Source organism: Aegilops tauschii, chromosome 6, assembly GCF_002575655.3.
Source record: "Aegilops tauschii subsp. strangulata cultivar AL8/78 chromosome 6, Aet v6.0, whole genome shotgun sequence".
Lineage (NCBI taxonomy): Eukaryota > Viridiplantae > Streptophyta > Magnoliopsida > Poales > Poaceae > Aegilops > Aegilops tauschii.
This window is the reverse complement of record NC_053040.3, coordinates 183,860,386-183,878,942: the sequence shown is the minus strand read 5'-3', so window position 1 is coordinate 183,878,942 and position 18,557 is coordinate 183,860,386. Positions and strand designations below refer to the sequence as shown.

General features: G+C 46.3%; 1 long non-coding RNA gene and 1 pseudogene across 1 annotated transcript; one reads left to right on the top strand and one right to left on the bottom strand.

Annotated features, from left to right (window-relative positions):
• The window catches only part of LOC141025941 (uncharacterized), an 87,174-nt pseudogene extending 69,440 nt beyond the window's left edge, over positions 1–17,734 (bottom strand).
• On the top strand, positions 4,545–6,557 carry LOC109775289 (uncharacterized). The gene is made up of 4 exons (XR_002235789.4): positions 4,545–4,798; positions 4,883–5,173; positions 5,273–5,430; positions 6,165–6,557. It is a non-coding gene; the product is annotated as an uncharacterized lncRNA (long non-coding RNA).
• Positions 17,735–18,557: the final 823 nt, after the last annotated feature.

Genomic DNA, 18,557 nt, shown 5'->3' with positions numbered 1-18,557 from the left:
ATGTCAAATACATATTCCTTCGACTATGCTATTATGCAACTCCCGGATACCGGAGGAATACCTTGTGTGCTATCAAACGTCACAACGTAACTGTGTGATTATAAAGATGCTCTACAGGTATCTCTGAAGGTGTTTGTTGAGTTGGCATAGGTCGAGATTAGGATTTGTCACTCCGGATATCGGAGAGGTATCTCTAGGCCATCTCGGTAATACACATCATAAGCTTGCAAGCAAACAACTAAGGAGTTGGTCAAGAGGTGATGTATTATGGAACAAGTAAAGAGACTTGCTGGTAACGAGATTGAACTAGGTATGAAGATACCGACGATCGAATCTCGGGCAAGTAACATACCGATGGACAAAGGGAATTACTTATGTTGTCATAATGGTTCGACCAATAAAGATCTTCATAGAATATGTAGGAGCCAATACAGGCAACCAGGTTCTGCTATTGGTTAGTGACCGGAGAGGTGTCTCGGTCATGTCTACATAGTTCTCGAACCCGTAGGGTCCGCACACTTAACGTTCGATGCCGATATAGTATTATATGAGTTATGTGATTTGGTGACCGAATGTTGTTTGGAGTCCCGGATGAGATCACTTACATGACGAGGAGTCTCTAAATGGTCGAGAGGTAAATATTGATATATAGGACGATGGTATTCGGACACCGGAAGTGTTCCGGAGGGTACCGGGTACATATCAGGTCATCGGAAGGGGTTCCGGGCACCCCCGGCAAAAGATATGGGCCTTATGGTCCAAGAGGGGAAACACACCAGCCACAAGGGGCTGGTGTGCCCCCAATATGGGCCGGCCTAAGGAGGGGAAGGAAAGGGGAGAAGGGAAAGGAAGGTGTGGATTAGGTTTCTCACTTCCTTCCCTCTCCCCCCTCTTTCCTTCTCCCTCGGTTATATATGGCAGGGGGCGGCTTGGTAGGGACTCCAAGTAGGATTCCTCCTACTTGGGCGCCTCCTATGGATGCTCCTCCCTCCCTCCCACATATATATAATATATATGTGGGGGGGCCTAGCACACACCAGACAATTGCCTAGCCGTGTGCGGCGCCCCCCTCCACCGTTTACACCCCCGGTCATATTTTTGTAGTGCTTAGGCAAAGCCCTACGGAGATCACTCCACCATCACCGCCACCATGCTGTCGTGCTAATGGAAATCATCTAATAGCTCGACATCTTGCTGGATCAAGAAGGCGAGGGACGTCACCGAACTGAACGTGTGCAGAACGCGGAGGTGTCGTACGTTCGGTACTTGATCGGTTGAAGTGCGAAGAAGTTCGACTACATCAACCGCGTTGTGAAACGCTTCCACTTACGGTCTACAAGGGTATGTAGACACACTCTCCCCCTCGTTGCTATGCATCTCCATGGATAGATCATTGCGTATGCGTATAATTTTTTTTGTTTTTCCATGAAACGATTCCCAACACACCGTGTTACATGTGATGTTTGAGCAACCTCAAAGCCCTCCGTACGGTAAGAAGTGACCAGGATACTCCCATGGTCTAAGGAGAAATATCACACGTTAACACTCCATATTATTACAATTGAATGTAGACAATATTAACTCAATTCATAACAAGCAAGATTGGGACGATTAAATATGATCGTTCTTCCAACGTGATAATCTCAATGTTGTTTTAGGACTATCGTTACACCTAACGATATCCTAAGATCCGGAAAACATGATCACCAACAACACTTGAGCTAGTCTTAGAGGCATGATTAGGAACCTTTAATTTACCGTTTATCATTCCACACGTGCATATGAGTTTTCCACTAAATCGCATATTCCAGGATCATAGCAGTTATAGCATAGAATATAAACTCTTTACTATAAATATGGAAATATAATAATACAAATATTATTGCCTCTAGGGCATATTTCCAACAAGAAGCTGCTTGAACAACTGGCCATCAGGGAGTATCCCAGGAAGAGGTTCAGTCTGCAACAAGGGTTGTTACATTTCACGGGTCGCATCAGGTTAGGTGGATCAACGGAGAGAAGATTATGACAGCATTCCATGATAGCCCCATGGGAGGACACTCAGGCTTTCCAGTTACATACAAGCGCATCCATAGATTCACTACTAGAAATCCCCATATTTCCGACAGTGAAGTCTAATAGCCGACGGTCCGTCGGTCATTACAGTAATAACCAACGGGGGAGGCAATGGCCGACGGTTATTGGCAACTCACGGGTATGACCACTAATAACCGACGGTGTCCTAAATTATCTGACGGGGAAAACCCAACTCTCGGTTATCCAACCTAATGCCCGACGGTTCATTGTAATATCCGGACGGTTTTGGCTATACCCACGGAGATTACATGTAATACCCGACGGTGAAATTTAATAGCCGAAGGTTAAAACAAAACTCTCAGCTATAAGTAGAAATGACCGACGGTGCATACGTCACTCTTGCCTATTAGATTAAATACCCGACGGGGTATTCAATAACCGACGATTGAATTTAACCCTCGGTGATATGTTTCAATGGACGACTGCAATAAATATATGTGGAACAACCAATAGTTTTATTCCAGAAAATTTTCATAAAAGTAAACTTCCAACAATTTAGTTCTAGCATTGATGTTGTAAGTGCATGATATGTTATTTTTCTTTAATAGGGTGGGAAAAAAATTGGTCCAAAAAATACAAATATGATGGTTTAAAAAAAGACTTGTTTGAAAGAATGTGCAGTTACACAAACTATCAAGAGGAAAGAGGCCCAATCCCTTATCTGATCTAACGGAGTTGACGAACAGATAAAGGAGATGCTCACCATAGTCTTGTATATATAGGTCTAGGTTGGGTCATTACCATGTGGCACATGGCGTTTTGGCTAAGTGGAGTGTGTTGTCGCCGTGTCCGAGCAGTGGCTGGTGGCTCATGATGTGGGAAAAAATGGAATTCTATATCGGGATAGAGTTCATCCATGGCTGCTTTGGAGTGGCTAGGCGTTTGTTGCGGCGATCGGTTGTTGTCCTGTTCCACCACACCACCACATCTGCTGGCCCAAGGACGCCCATTCATCTCCCCCCCCCCCCCGACTAAGGAGGTAAAATGGAGGCAACGCTGATTCTCCACGGAGTCTGTGTCATGGAGCCACAGAGGTCTTGTCATCCCAAGTGGTGTCATCCTCAACGACAATGAGGATATGCATGTATATATTGGATCGTTCCATCAATGTTCTAGCTCCCTTTTTGTAAAAACTAGGGTCTAGTTTGCTATTTTTTATTAGTAGTTATGTGTCCTTATGTAACTTCCTGTGTATGTTCATGTTTTTATTTATTTAATGCACCTTTGTGATCTAGAAGGACCACATCCTCCACGTTTTTATTAAATGCAATTTAGCTCATGAATTATAGAAAACATGAGTTCTGCATTTCAAAATTAAAAAAGAGTCCTGCTATGCATACGATTCTGTATGTATGATCCTTGTCGTGCATTATCCTTGTCCAGCACAACAGATCAGTCCATTTGGGGGGGGGTGGCAAAATACAACACATCATTGAGTTATCCACCATACATGGATCGCACCAAGAAACGTCATATGTGCAACCGTTCGGATTAAAATGTTGACCTATGTGAGAAATCTAAGAATCAAAATATGATTTTTGTAAAGAACAAATGGCCCAAAAGAATAAAAGTTAATTACATGGTTTTCGTAGGGTGGAACCAAAATACAACACACCAATGAATCATCCATCGTGCATGGATAGCACCAAGAGACGTCTTATGTGCATCAGTTCGAAACTTCTAACACTGTTTGAAAAATCTATGAATACATGTTGCTTGTAAGTGTGAGAGTGTCAAGATGAGATATTATCTTTATAAGCAAATACGAAGTTACTACATCAAAACTATTTCTCACTAAACTTTTTCAAACATTTGGGGTCCCATATTATTTTAAAATAACAAAGATATATATTTGGTGGTGTTATCTTTTTTATGTGAAAATTGTTAGTGTTATGTTCATAGCATGCTTGGAAATATATGAGACATCATTGAAGATGTGCCCCTTCAATGAAACCTATAGTTACGGTTTTATCAAATCTTTTGAATATTGGAAAGATTATTTGGGAAGCGTGTACCATAAATATTGATCTGAAAACTTCCAACTAATTTCTACATATGTGGGACCACATTATACAGGTTCTATTAGATTGTTGCAAATTTCTAAACTCTTTTTCTATCATTTAGAATTTAAATAAATATTTGCGAAATTAACTTTACCTAAATGTGCATTATGGATACAATTGACATCACACGAGTTTAAAATGTTGCAAAGTATATTTCATCATCACATTGAATTTACTGCATTGTATTTAAAATTTTAAATTGATCAAATATTAATCTGATCAATGTTCAAATTATAAGAAAAAGAAAACCTGAAGTCTGTTTACACGGGTGGCTAAAAGTTTCAAACCACGCTGGCGCGAGCCGAAAAAAAAAATATGTAGCCCACGCGGCACGAAGCCACGAACCGCAGTTACAATTATGGACCTCCCCTTGCTAGTCGTCGTGGCCTAGCTTCACCTCGCCGCCACAGACCAACCCTCACCTTATCCGCCTCCACCCCTCACCGCCCCCACCACCTGAACTAGCTTCAGATCGGCTCCTCCCCTCCCCTCTCCACTCCACAACAGCCATGGCTGGAGGCTGATGGAGACGTTTTTCACCTCCCCCATTTCTATCCTCCCGTAAAAATCAAGTCCACCCAGCCAGACCCCGTCTCTCACCAGTTCTGGCGGCGGCGTGCAGCACCCGGCGATCTAAGGTGCTAGATCAGTGCCTCTTTCCTCTCTTTAAGGGAAGATCTTTCTCCTCTCGCCTTGGTCTCTTATTTCTTCTCTTTCTACAGAAACAGTACTGCTAGCAGTAGTGGCGGACAATGGCGAGCAGCAGCGCAAGGAGCGGCGATGCGGCTGATGGGCGAGCTGTGGACCGGGCTGCTCGTCGAGCGGTGGCGCGTGTGGATGGCCGAGCGACAACGCAGGCTGAAGGGTTCTATTCTGCTGTGGTCTCCTTCTCATGAAGGGTAAAGGAGGTGGGAGATCCATATCGCTAGCTTCATCCAATGTCAAATCCATGTACCAAGCAAGCGGCCAAGAATGCCTTCTCCCTGCCCGGCTAGAAGTTGGATCCTTCCAAGGTACCGTAACTGAATCACATCCGTCTCCCTCTTCTTAATTCGTTCATGTTAGAGTACATCTATGTTTCCATTCATCTGATTTGTTTTTTTATTTGGCAGAGGGAACCTCTCAGGATTTTCTACGAGTCACTGTCCAAAAAGTACATATATGTTTTCATTCATCTGATTTTTAAAAAAATTTGACAGAGGGAACCTCTCAGAATTTTCTACGAGTCACTGCCCAAAAAGATCCAATCCAGTGAGATGGCCGACTTCAGGTAGGTGTACCACCTCTGTTCAGTTCCATTACCAATTACCGTATTGTAGTACTCCGCAAGTTAAGGCTGCAATCCCCAGCTAGTCTAGTCTGATATATTTCTAATGTCAAATCTTTGCGAGCTAAGATGTCAAAACTGCACAAATCACACAACTATGGTGGAAATTCTACTAGGGAGTAGTAGTAGTAGTTGCAGCAGCTTCGCTTTGTACAACTAGTTATACAGGAACAAAGTAAGATGAGAAAGTATGTGCATATTCGGATGATGAAAAAGCTTGCCATGGTTGTGCCGCACTTAACTATTTCACTTAGTAACTTTCTGGATTTACTTTAAGTTCATAAATCATTCCTCTTTGCTAAATCGCAGAGTTGATTACTAAAAACGAATTATCACATGTACCAGGGAACTATATTAAAAGGTCAAAATTACTAGTATATAAGTTTGTGGATAAAAGGTGCAAACGAGTGAACTAGTTTTATTTGTGTATTATTCCCATTTACATTTAGTTTCTATTCCCCGGATGCATGGTTTGAAAAGGAGCGAACCACTGGTCTAGCACTAGTAAATGCTGATGTACACTGAGTTCCTAGTCCATGGATACTCCAGTACAATATAGAACAATTAATTTTATTCCCTGTAGCTTCCCTATAAAAGGTTGTTTCCTGTGGCTCAATTGAATTTAACTACAGTACATTACATCATTTTTCACTCTCTTACAAGTTATAATTTTATAGGGGGGTGGGAAGCAATATTGGAGGCGGTCTGAGTCATGATAATAATCATTCCATTAATGATGATGACGATAACACCTATGACATCAAGGCAGGGGATATCTCGTGCGATAAACATTATGATCCATATGGCGATGAATGAGATACTAACTCTGGCGATGATGGTGACTAGTTTAACAATCTTATTCAAGGCACGCAACAAAGCGAAGTTTTGAAGATTGAGGGCAATTTAGCTTATGCAAATTGCCTGAACCATTATATCATGCATAGTTACTATTTTGTTTTGCATTCTACATTCCCTAGATGGATCGCTAGGGTTAATGTAAATCGTATGGAACTCATTAGGCTTGTAGTACTTTCTTAGATATGCAAAATATAATATATGTTTTTGGGTCATGTATGCTCGTGTAATCTTGAGACCTATTTGATATGCCAATATTCGGAAACACAGTTTGGTGTATCACACTACTGCCTATGGAGCGTAGAAAAGATCTCGGGGTGACTATGTCTTATAGCGTAGCAAACATCTTGGGTACACAATATGCGTACGATGAGCCTTCGTAAATTGGCATTGCTTGCCAGCCTCTCAACTAAAGGAATCTCCGAAGGGTTACATGCACCGTCGGTAATCATACTAATCGACGGTTTGGCTCTACTCTTAGTTATGATTAACCCCGACGGGTCAAACATACAGTTGACTAATAACAAACTCGACGGGAATCAGTTATTGTCGGAAGAATAATAATTGAAGGGGCACCGTCGGCTATATGAGTCGTCAAGCTAGTGCGAGCCAACCGTGGCCTAAACATATCCGACGGCTCACCGTCGGCTTAATACCGTGGGAAAAGATATTAGCTAAGAGTACCGTCGGCTATTAATGTAATGGCCGACGAGGCATAGCCGACGGGAGATGGCCGACGGTTCATCGTCGGTTATAAGTGTATCTGACGGTGAACTTACATATCCGACGGTAATTGGACCCTCGGCTAAAACGGGATATCTAGTAGTGATTGTTTGCTTGGCCCAAATGAACACACACATCCTGCACTATGTGCGCTGCTGCTCGGTCTGCCAATAGGCCAAGCTCGATTGTGCTACCTCCCCAGGTCTTCTCCAGCCTCTTCCAATTCCTTCACAGACCTGGGAGATGATCTCCATGGATTTTGTCGATGGCCTACAGTAGTCCAGCAGATTCAACTGTCTTTTGGCCCACCCGTACACTGCATCTTCGATGGCCTAGCTTTATATGCAGTAGATTTACAAGACACATGGGTTCCTAGGAGCGATAGTTTCGGACAGGGATCCAGTCTTCACCAGCCATTTTTGGAAAGAACTATTTCAGCATGCAGGAATAGAGTTGTGAATGAGCACATCACACCACCCTCAAACTGACGGCCATATGGAGCGAGTCAATCAATGTGTTGAGACCTTCTTGTGCTGCTTCACCCAAGCATGTCCTCAGTGTTGGAGCATTTGGATTCCCCTCGCTCAATTCTTGTATAATAGCTCCTATCATTCTTCCATTAGCATGTCACCCTTCAAAGCTCTGTTTGGTCATGAACCCAAGCACTGGGGGATCACTGCTGCTACATCATGCTCCGTTCCAGCACTGCAGTCTTAGCTGGAAGAGCGCGCTGTCATTTAGGACCTCTTGCAGCAGAATCTAAATTGTGCACGGCAGCTGATGAAAACACAGGCCAACAAGAAGCGCTTGTTCCGTGTGTTCGAGATCAATGATTAGGTATACCTCAAGCTACAATCGTACGTTCAGACGTCGGTGGCACCGCGTGCCAGCCACAAGCTAGCGTACAAGTTATATGGGCCATTTCCCATCATCAGAAAGATCAACAAGGTGGCTTATAAGGTACAACTTCCTCCGCAAGCGGCAGTGCACCCCGTCTTCCATGTCTCCCAACTCCGGCGCGCCATATTTCCGGGTATGACTGTCGAACCTTTTCTTCCCAGTTGCACTGATGATTTGGCGGTGTCCACGGCCATTCTCAACACCCGCTGGCGCAAGAAGAATGGAGGATTATGTGAGCAAGTCCAGCTACGGTGGTCCAACTCCGCGGCCTTGGGCACGACATGGGAAGACAAGGCGGAGCTCATGGCACATTTCCCATTTGCTGAGGCTTGGGGGCAAGCCTCTTCCCAAGGAGGAGGGGATGTCAGCACCTCCAACACGCAAGACCCAGCAGGCAGTGCTGACAAGAGGGCCACAACCGGGAGCGACAACCAGCCCCCTGTCGCTGCCAGTAAGACGCCAAGTGAAAGATCGTGGATGTCGCCTAGAGGGGGGTGAATAGGCGCTTTAAAATAATTACGGTTGAGGCTTGAACAAATGCGGAATAAACCTAGCGGTTAATTTGTCAAGCACAAAACCTACAACAACTAGGCTCACCTATGTGCACCAACAACTTATGCTAAGCAAGAAAACTACTTAGGTGATAGCAAGATATATGACAAGAAACAATATGGCTATCACAAAGTAAAGTGCATAAGTAAATGGCTCGGGTAAGAGATAACCGAGGCACGCGGAGACGACGATGTATCCCGAAGTTCACACCCTTGCGGGTGCTAATCTCCGTTTGGAGCGGTGTGGAGGCACAATGCTCCCCAAGAAGCCACTAGGGCCACCGTAATCTCCTCACGCCCTCGCACAATGCAAGATGCCGTGATTCCACTAAGGGACCCTTGAGGGCGGTCACTAAACCCATACAAATGGCAACCCTTGGGGGCGGTCACCGAACCCGTACACTTTGCTCGGGGCGATCTCCACAACCTAATTGGAGACCCCGACGCTTGCCCGGAGCTTTACACCACAATGATTGAGCTCCGAACACAACCAACCGTCTAGGGCGCCCAAGCACCCAAGAGGAACAAGCTCAAGGGTACCAAGCACCCAAGAGTAATAAGCTTCTCAACTTGTAACTTCCACGTATCACCGTGGAGAACTCAAACCGATGCACCAAATGCAATGGCAAGGGCACACGGAGTGCCCAAGTCCTTCTCTCTCAGATCCCACCAAAGCAACTAATGCTAGGGAGGGAAAAGAGAGGAAGAACAAGAAGGAGAACACCAAGAACTCCAAGATCTAGATCCAAGGGGTTCCCCTCACCTAGAGGAGAAAGTGATTGGTGGAAATGTGGATCTAGATCTCCTCTCTCTTTTCCCCCAAAAACTAGCAAGAATCCATGGAGGGATTGAGAGATAGCAAGCTCGAAGAAGGCCAACAATGGGGGAAGAACACGAGCTCAAAGGATAAGGTTCATTGGGGAAGAAGACCCCCTTTTATAGGAGGGGGAAAATCCAACCGTTAAGTGCTCAGCCCCCACATGAGCGGTACTACCGCTCCACGAGCGGTACTACTGCTCGGGCGGAAGAAGCAGTGAAAAGGAGCAACAAAACAAGAACCTTGGGGCGGTAGTACCGCCGATAAGCGGTACTACCGCTCACCCGAGCGGTACTACCGCTGGAGGAGCAAAACACGGGACAAAAGGAGGCAGGACAGAGCAGAGTACGGTGGCAGTAGTGCAGTAGCAGTACTACCGCTCGACCGGAGAGGTACTACCGCTTATAGGCGGAACTACCGTGCCTTACTGCCGCGCGACTACCGCTGAACCCGACACGAAAAGAGCAGACCCAAAATCGAGGTGGTAGTAGAGCGGTACTGGAGCGGTACTACCGCTTGACGCTACAAGCGGTACTACCGCTGCCACCGCGGTACTACCGCAGGGAGAAAAACAGAACTGCCAAAACTTCTTCATATGAGCTCCGAATTGAGCAAACTCAAGCTTGTTGGATACAAGACGACGAGTAGCATCAAAACAGCCTCAAGCAAATAGAGGCAGGGGAGGTATGCCAACAAATAGAGGAGTGAAACCTCCAATAGAGAAGAACCGGCAGAACCTCCAACATCGAAAACATCATAGAAGATGCGAGTGAACTCCGTTTCGATGAACTCGAGCTTGTCATCAAGATGACCATAAGCTCCAAAACTCACAAAGAGAAGAACCAAACAAGAACCAATAAAGATGATGCAAGGATGCAATGGTTTGAGCTCTCTATGAACGATACGATCAAGCTACTCATCGAGAGCCCCCCTTGATAGTACGGCAATCGATCCTATAACCCGGTCTCCCAACTACCATCATGAGACCGGTAAAATAGAAAACCTATCAAGAGCAAACCTTTGCCTTGCACAAGGTCCACTTGAGATAGATGATGACGATCTTGACTCCCTCAAGATGGACCAGCTTTCTTGATTGCGTTGGCTCGATGAAGACTAGTTGATTGCTCCCCCATACTCCACTATGGGTGAGCCACCCTTCCGCACATCTTCACAAGTCCATTGTCACCACATTGGCTTCAAGCATTTGATCTCTTCGTGATGCTTTACTTGAACTTGCCCGCTTCACTTGAACTTGCACACCACAACCTAACCCCACAAAGAACTCTCACAAAGACCATGGGTTAGTACACAAAGCGTAATTGACAATGCTTACCATACCATGGGATCGCTTGATCCCTCGGTACATCTTGTGCGCTTTGTGTGTTGATCAACTTGATTCACTCTTGACTTAGTCTTGATCAACCTTGACTCTTTCCAACTCTCTTCATTTGGATGATGTCTTGAAGGTAAACATGAATGATCACACAATCTTCTTCTTCAAGACATGCTTGCAATAAGCTCAATTCTCACATGACCAATCTTTGGATAATTCCTTAATAACACCTTGGTCACCACATAAACTCCTTGAAACCAACACATGGACTTCAAGAAATGCCTATGGACAAATCCTTCAAATATAACTCAAGGCAACCATTAGTCCATAGAGATTGTCATCAATTACCAAAACCAAACATGGGGGCACCGCATGTTCTTTCACCAAGGCACAAGAAGCCCAACCCAAGGTGCGTCGGGACAGAATGGGTCAAGTGAAGCCCACGACATGAAGACTACTTGAAGCCCCAAGCGAGGGTGACGGCGGCATCCAAAGGATCACGGAAACGGCTCGCCGCTACCTACCTCCATTCCCCTTTCCTCTGTCTCGCACGAACCCTAGACCATTTCTGTAATTCCTCTTGTATCGCCACTGAATTCAAATTTGAGAGAGTGATTGCTACCCCATATCGATCTCTAGTTCGTCCCGATCAGCATCCAACATGCGAACACTACCGAGTAATCTATCTCGATACCGTCTAATAATCTCGCTTAGTTCTCATCCCTTCTGTGTCAAAGTTATACATCAGATGCTAGTTCTAACAGATTCTTACCTCAATGGTTATGAAGAGAAAAGGAAATCATGAGACGCTGTAATCAGGCTTTTGAATCTTTGGGCACAAATTATTGACTTGTTATGGCCACAGAACTATAGTTTTTTTGGAGGTGAAAAAAGTTTTATTCCGAAGTTATAGAGTTACAGTGCAGAGGCGAGAATTTCTCAGTACATGGAGGCCCTCTAGGTAGCCAAACAACACTGCATTAAGTACGACTATACCTCGCTAAACAATCTGCCACCCTATTCTCACAACGATGAAGCTTTTGCAGAATAAACTCCCGAACCTCTCGTAAGGCAAGAATCTCCAATGCCAGATGTCTATATGGAGACCGAACTAGTGACCCATGACTGAAGATAGTTTGGGCCGTCGACGAGTCCGACTGCACAATGGCTGGAAGTTCCATGTGTTGTAGGGCTAGCGCCATGCCCTGCATCATAGCATGAATCTCTACCTCTAACGCATAATTGCAGTGAAACAAATACAAGCCGCGAAGATTATTGTCCCGTCATGTTTCCAAAGTATCATGCCCGCCGCTGTAGTGCAGTCCACACTTGAGAAAGACCATCTACCAAAAGCGCAACCTTGTCCGTAACCTTTTTCTCCAAAATGAAGAATGACCCTCGGCGTCTGCATCTGGCGATGCACACAATAATTTTATTTTATTATTCAACAAAGCCCAACAAAACAAATACATAGATTAACTCGAAGCCACCTTCCTGGCAACTATTGTCGCTATACCTTCACACTTGATGATGTGCCCCTACCACATATCAACGTACATCAAATATTCCAGTGGCATCACCGAACCGTCCGCCTGCAAGTTGAGAGCACCAACCAGTCTAGCTTGACCCTTTGTGTGCACCGCATGCGCATGCTCTAGAATCGGCAACCGTCATCTTCCACTGTCCCATGTGGAGCGATCAGCGATTCTGCCATCAACGTCACCGTGACGCCAGAAAACGCCACCATCTTGCACGCGCTCATCCATACATGCTCCTCGGCGACACTCCGCTGCGGCACGCGCCAAGACCCGGTGTCGGCCTTGCGGTAGATGTAACACTGCTCCTCCTCTTGTCTCCTCCAGCCAGCTCCTACTCCAAAATGATGCCCCTAGGAGGGAGAGTGACACCAAAGGCGCCGTCATCGTTCGCTCTGGAAGACGTAGATCTAGGGTTTCCCCTGAAACATCCCGAGTATGTTGACGCAACTTGCAATGACGATGCCTCAAGTGAGAAACGACGGCAAAGATGTCACTATCATCCGCCATGATCGCAGTCGGCATGATTTTCAATAGAAGTTGCGTCGCCTCGATCTCACAACTGACTGGATCCGTTTGGAGCCTCATGCGAAGATGAATGTTGCCGCCAGAACGCCGGCAGAGGGCCTCCAGTCGCCCCTCACCGGCCCCTCCACGCGCCGCCGACCGGCCAAGACCACACCGCGACAAATCTGGATGGGACGCCAGATCCACGGCCGCCACGACGCATCTCCAGGCAGAGCTGTCCACCACGTTGTCCATGGAGTGCCGACAACCGCCGCCACCAATGCATGCAGGGAAGCCCACCCCGTCGGCCATGAATTATCGACCGCTGCCGCACAGGCTAGGGGCGCCGCCTTACCTGGGCGCACCAAAAGAGGCACCCCTATCACCTCAGAGGAACCCGCTGCGATCACTTGCCCTAGTGCTTTGGGCACCGGTCCCTCCATCACTGCGAACCTCGCCGGCTGCAGGAGAATGACTGAAGAAAGGCTGGTGGCACTAGGTTTTTGGGCCCCTGGCGCCGCCCAGGGAGGGTGGCGCGAGGAGTACGAGGGGTTATGCGAGGGGTCTCTAGACATATGCTGACATAGCTTTTTCCATTGGATTACAAGACATAAGTTGTTACATAAGATTATTTTTTCTGCATAAGATATTTTTTTCGAAAAGGGGTTTTACCCCAGCCTCTGCATCAGAAAGATGCATACGGCTCATATTATTAATAAAAACCAGCAACAAGTCTCCAAGTCTCGAAGTATGAAAAAAAATCAAAACGCTCATAAGAGCTAAACAGAAAAGCCACAACCGGCAAGCAAAAAAAATAGGAGCACTACATGCCTATCCTATTACATGACCGCCATCCAAACCGGTTGAAAATATCCCGAGCTACCATCTCCCATCGGGTAGACGCAGTAACCAAACGCTCCCTGGCCTCCGTCGGAGTGAGTAGCGACCACATACAGATCAACGTCGTGGCCCTGAAGATAACCTGCAAAAATGAATGTTCGTTGATCTGTTAAAAACCAAATCATTTCTGCAGTTCCAGACTGCCCATAATAAAGCACAGACGCCAACGCGAATGTGCCTCGCTGTATCGGAGTCAAACCCATCAAGCCACGTTCCAAATAACATGTTGATGGACGTAGGCGGATTAATATTAAAAGCAATATGAATCGACCACCATAGAATCTTAGCGAGCGAACAATCAAGAAAGAGGTGTTTGATAGTTTCGTTATGGTCACAAAAACTACATCTAGCAGAACCCACCCAATTGCGTTTTGCCAGATTATCCTTAGTCAAAATAACTTGTTTATGCACGAATCACATAAACACTTTGATTCGCAAAGGTACCTTTACTTTCCAAACGTGCTTCGAGGAAGGAATGACGCTAGAGTTTATGACGTCCAGATACATGGATTTGACCGAGAACACGCCGTTCTTAGTTAGTTTCCAATACAACTGATCTGGCTGCTGAGACAACTGGACATCCATCAAACGTCTTACAAGATGAAGCCAGGCCTCCCAACGATTTCCAACTAGCGTCCTCCGAAAACTAATATTGAGGGGAGTGGATTGTAGAACGGTTGCAACGTAAGCTTCTCTACGTTGAACAACGTTGTACAGAGAAGGATATTGAAGTGCAAGGGGAGTCCCCCCAAGCCACGTATCCTCCCAGAACCTCGTATTAGCTCCATTTCCGACTAAGAACCTTGTCCTGTTTAAAAAGAGTGGCTTGACTCTCATCAATCCTTTCCAAAATGGTGAGTCAGTCGGCCTCACTGTCACCTGGGCCACGGTTTTAGACTGAAGATACTTATTTCGCAAAATCTGAGCCTAAGTAGCCTCCGTCTCGGACGAAAGTTTAAACAGCCACTTGCTAAGGAGACATCTGTTTTTGACTTCCAGATTTTCAATACCTAGATCCCCTTGGTCCTTCGGCCTACAGATTATATCCCATTTAGCAAGCCTATACATTCATTTAAGCTCATCACTCTGCCAAAAGAATCAAGATCGATAGAAGTCTAGCCTCTTCCTGACACCCACCGGGACTTCGAAAAAGGATAGAAGAAACATAGGCATACTGGTGAGGACCGAATTAATCAAAATTAATCATCCTCCATATGACATGAGCTTCCCTTTCCAACAGCTCAGTTTCTTCTCGAAACGATCCTCGATGCATTTCCACTCTTTGCTAGTCAGCTTACGATGATGGATGGGTATACCTAAATACGTGAACGGTAACGTGCCCAACTCACATCCGAACAATTGTTTATACGCCTCCTGGTCATCATTAGCTCTTCCAAAATAGAACAATTCGCTCTTGTGGAAGTTAATTTTGAGCCCGGACAATTGTTCAAATAAGCATAACAGAAGCTTCATGTTTCTCGCTTTCGCCAAGTCGTGCTCCATGAAGATGATAGTATCATCAGCATACTGAAGGATGGAGATACCGCCATCAACTAAATGCGGAACCAGGCCACCTACCTGCCCCGCATCCTTAGCCCGTCCTATTAAAATAGTCAGCATATCAACCACTATGTTGAATAGGATCGGTGACATGGGATCTCCTTGCCTTAACCCTTTGTGAGTCTGGAAATAGTGACCTATATCGTCATTCACTTTAATCCCAACACTCCCTTTTTGCGTAAAGGATTCAATCTGGTTTCTCCAGGCCGTGTCAAATCCTTTCATACGCAGAGCCTGTTAAAGGAAAGGCCATTTAACTTTATCGTATGCTTTTTCAAAATCCACTTTAAAAACAACGCCATCTAGTTTTTTTGAGTGAATCTCATGGAGCGTTTCATACAAGACGACAACCCCTTCAAGGATATTTCTATCTGGCATGAAAGCAGTCTGGGATGGTTGCACAACTGAATGCGCAATCTGCGTAAGTCTGTTCGTCCCAACCTTGGTGAATATTTTGAAACTAACATTAAGCAGACATATAGGCATGAACTGCTCAATGCGAACGACCTCTGTCTTCTTAGGAAGAAGAGTTATCGTTCCAAAATTCAGCTTAAACAAATGAAGCTGACCATTAAAAAACTGATGAAACATCGGCATCAGGTCTCCCTTAATGAAGTGCCAACACTTTTTATAAAACTCCGCCGGAAATCCATCCGGTCCTGGAGCCTTATTATTTTTCGTTTGTGCGATGGCCTCAAACACCTCTTTCTCCATAAAGGGAGCGGTCAAAATCTCATTCTCGACGGTCTCAAGTTGAGGAACATCCTCAACCCTTGACTCGTCCAAAGACACAAAATTCTCTTCCGGAGATCCAAACAACTGCTTATAATAGTTGGTAATGTAAACTTTCAGGTTCTCTTGACCAACTATCGTTCCTTCGTCTTGTTCTAATTGTAAAATTCTCTTCTTACGATGCTTCCCATTAGCAATCATGTGAAAGAATTGAGTATTATCCTCGCCTTGGACGATTTTTGCGAACCTTAGCGCGCAATGCCCACTTCAATTCCTCCTCACGGAGAAGCTCTTTCAGCCGCAACTCAGCCTCCATCTTAGTTTCCAGCTCACTGGTACCTAAGATAGAAGTTTCAGCTTTTACTTCAAGGGTCTGGATAACTAGAAGGAGTCGCTCCTTCTCCGCCTTATATATCCCATGTGTATGCTTAGCCCATCCACGAAGGAACCTTCGAAGATGACGAATCTTGCATTGCCATCTCTCAATGGGTGACCTTCCTCCTGAGTCTTTAGCCCACTCTCTAGCTAACAACTCGAGGAAACCTTCTCTTTCAAACCAAGCAAGTTCAAATGAGAAAATATTCTTGTTACCCACATGAGTTTGAGCTCCCGAGTCAACTAGTAGCGGCGTGTGATCTGAGATCCCTCGAGTCAACGCCTGCACTGTTACCAGGGGAAACTTCTGTTCCCATTCGACACTAGCTAAAACCCGGTCAAGCTTCTCAAAAGTCGGTACCGGTAACGAGTTAGCCCAAGTGAATTTCCTACCCGAGAGCTCTATCTCTCTGAGATACAAGCTTTCAATGATAGTATTGAACATAAACGACCATCTGCCGTCAAAATTCTCATTATTCTTTTCTTCCCTTCTTCGAATAATGTTGAAATCACCCCCCACTAAAATAGGGAGCTGCTCATTACCGCAGACACGGACTAGATCGTCCAAGAAATCTGGCTTGAGTGCTGGTTGCGCGGCTCCGTAAACCGTGACCAAAGCCCAATCAAATCCATCGGCCATAGTTCTGACCCGAAACTTTACCGCAAACTCTCCCAAAACTACACTCCGAACTTCCAAAGTTTCACACTTAACCCCAAGTAAAATCCCACCGGATCTTCCTCGAGGGGGGAGGCAATGCGAGTCGAAATCTACCCCCATATAAAGTACTAAGAAAATGTGGAGTGAAGTTGCCTCTTCCAGTTTCAGACAGAGCAATAAAGTCCAAATGATGTTCAAGAGAAGCATCCGCTAGAAACCTTCTTTTAGCCAAGTCTTTAAGACCTCTGCTATTCCAGAAAACGCCTCTCATATTTCATCATGAAATTTTTTAGAGGTACGGATCCTAGCACTTCTACGCACAGCCGAAACCGGATAAACCTTCCGTTTCCAAGTTCGTTTAGGCTTAATGCGATCATCAGATTGGACACCACACTCGGGCTCTGCCGCAATCACCAAAGACTCATCTACACGGTTAGAGATCTCAGGGTAGGCATACCCCTCCTCCTCCTTCGTCTCCGGTACCACAGGGTCAAGATCGGCACACAAACCATCAAGAACTCTAACCCCAAGCGCATCAATCTCTGACTCATTCATAGGCTTAACGGCAGCTATGTGACGAATCATTTCTAACGCTCGTTCAGCTTCCAAATCAAGAATGTCATTAACAGACCTAGATATCTCTATATCATTATTACCAAGTGATACTCCTAGTTGGTTTGCATTGTGAACAATCTCATCATTGGTAAAATGCAAAATTGAATTCGAATTAATAACAGACATACCAGTGGAGATCTCGACGTCACGCAGCTTGGCCGCCCTCATAGCACACCTCAGCTGCATGTCATCAATGTCCGGCTGCTCCTACAGCCTCCCGCTGATCCGCCTCCCCTCAGAGACAGGATCCGGGATCCCACCAAATGCGACGAACTCCTCGCGCGAAGCTCTGCTAGGGGAAAGGCCTCCTGCCCGTCCCCCAACAGCGGTGACCTCGGCCGGGACGACCGGCGCAACACCACAGGACGACGCCAACTCCCGCGGCCTATCCACGGAAGTCCCACCGACAGCCGAGACCGGCGAGACCAGCCTAGGGCGATCCGGGGAGTGTGGTGATACGGCCACTCCACATGACCCGCCCTCCGAGGCCAAACGCGTCCTGACCAGAGGGGATACGGCGGCCTCCTGCACGCCCACCCCTCCACAAGCAGCCGGCCTCAAGGGAGGGAACGCCGAGCTCGCCCTCGGCGCCGACGGTGACGGCAACTCAGAGCGCAGGGCCTCCTGACCAACACCTCCAACCGAAACCACCGTCGCAGCCACCTCCACCGTAGCCAGAGGAAAGGTAAGAGAAGAGGGAGGGGCCTCCTGCCCCTCGGCACCTCCCACCTCAACAGGCTTCGTCACGCACGGACTCACCACATGGCTCACGGTATCAACTCGGTCACCCCAAAGCCTAGGCGGAGCCGAGAACGCCCCCAAGGAACCAAGCTGCAAGGTGCTCGTCGGGACCGCACCAGTTGACCCAACAGGAGTAGTGTCCAGAATCAGACGGACCAGAAGGCCCCTTGGCCTTATCATCATCACTCTTAGCAGTATCATCCTGGTTCTCCGGAGCACCTCCTCCCTCAGAGGTGTCCATGGGGTTATCATCCTCAAACTCACTGAA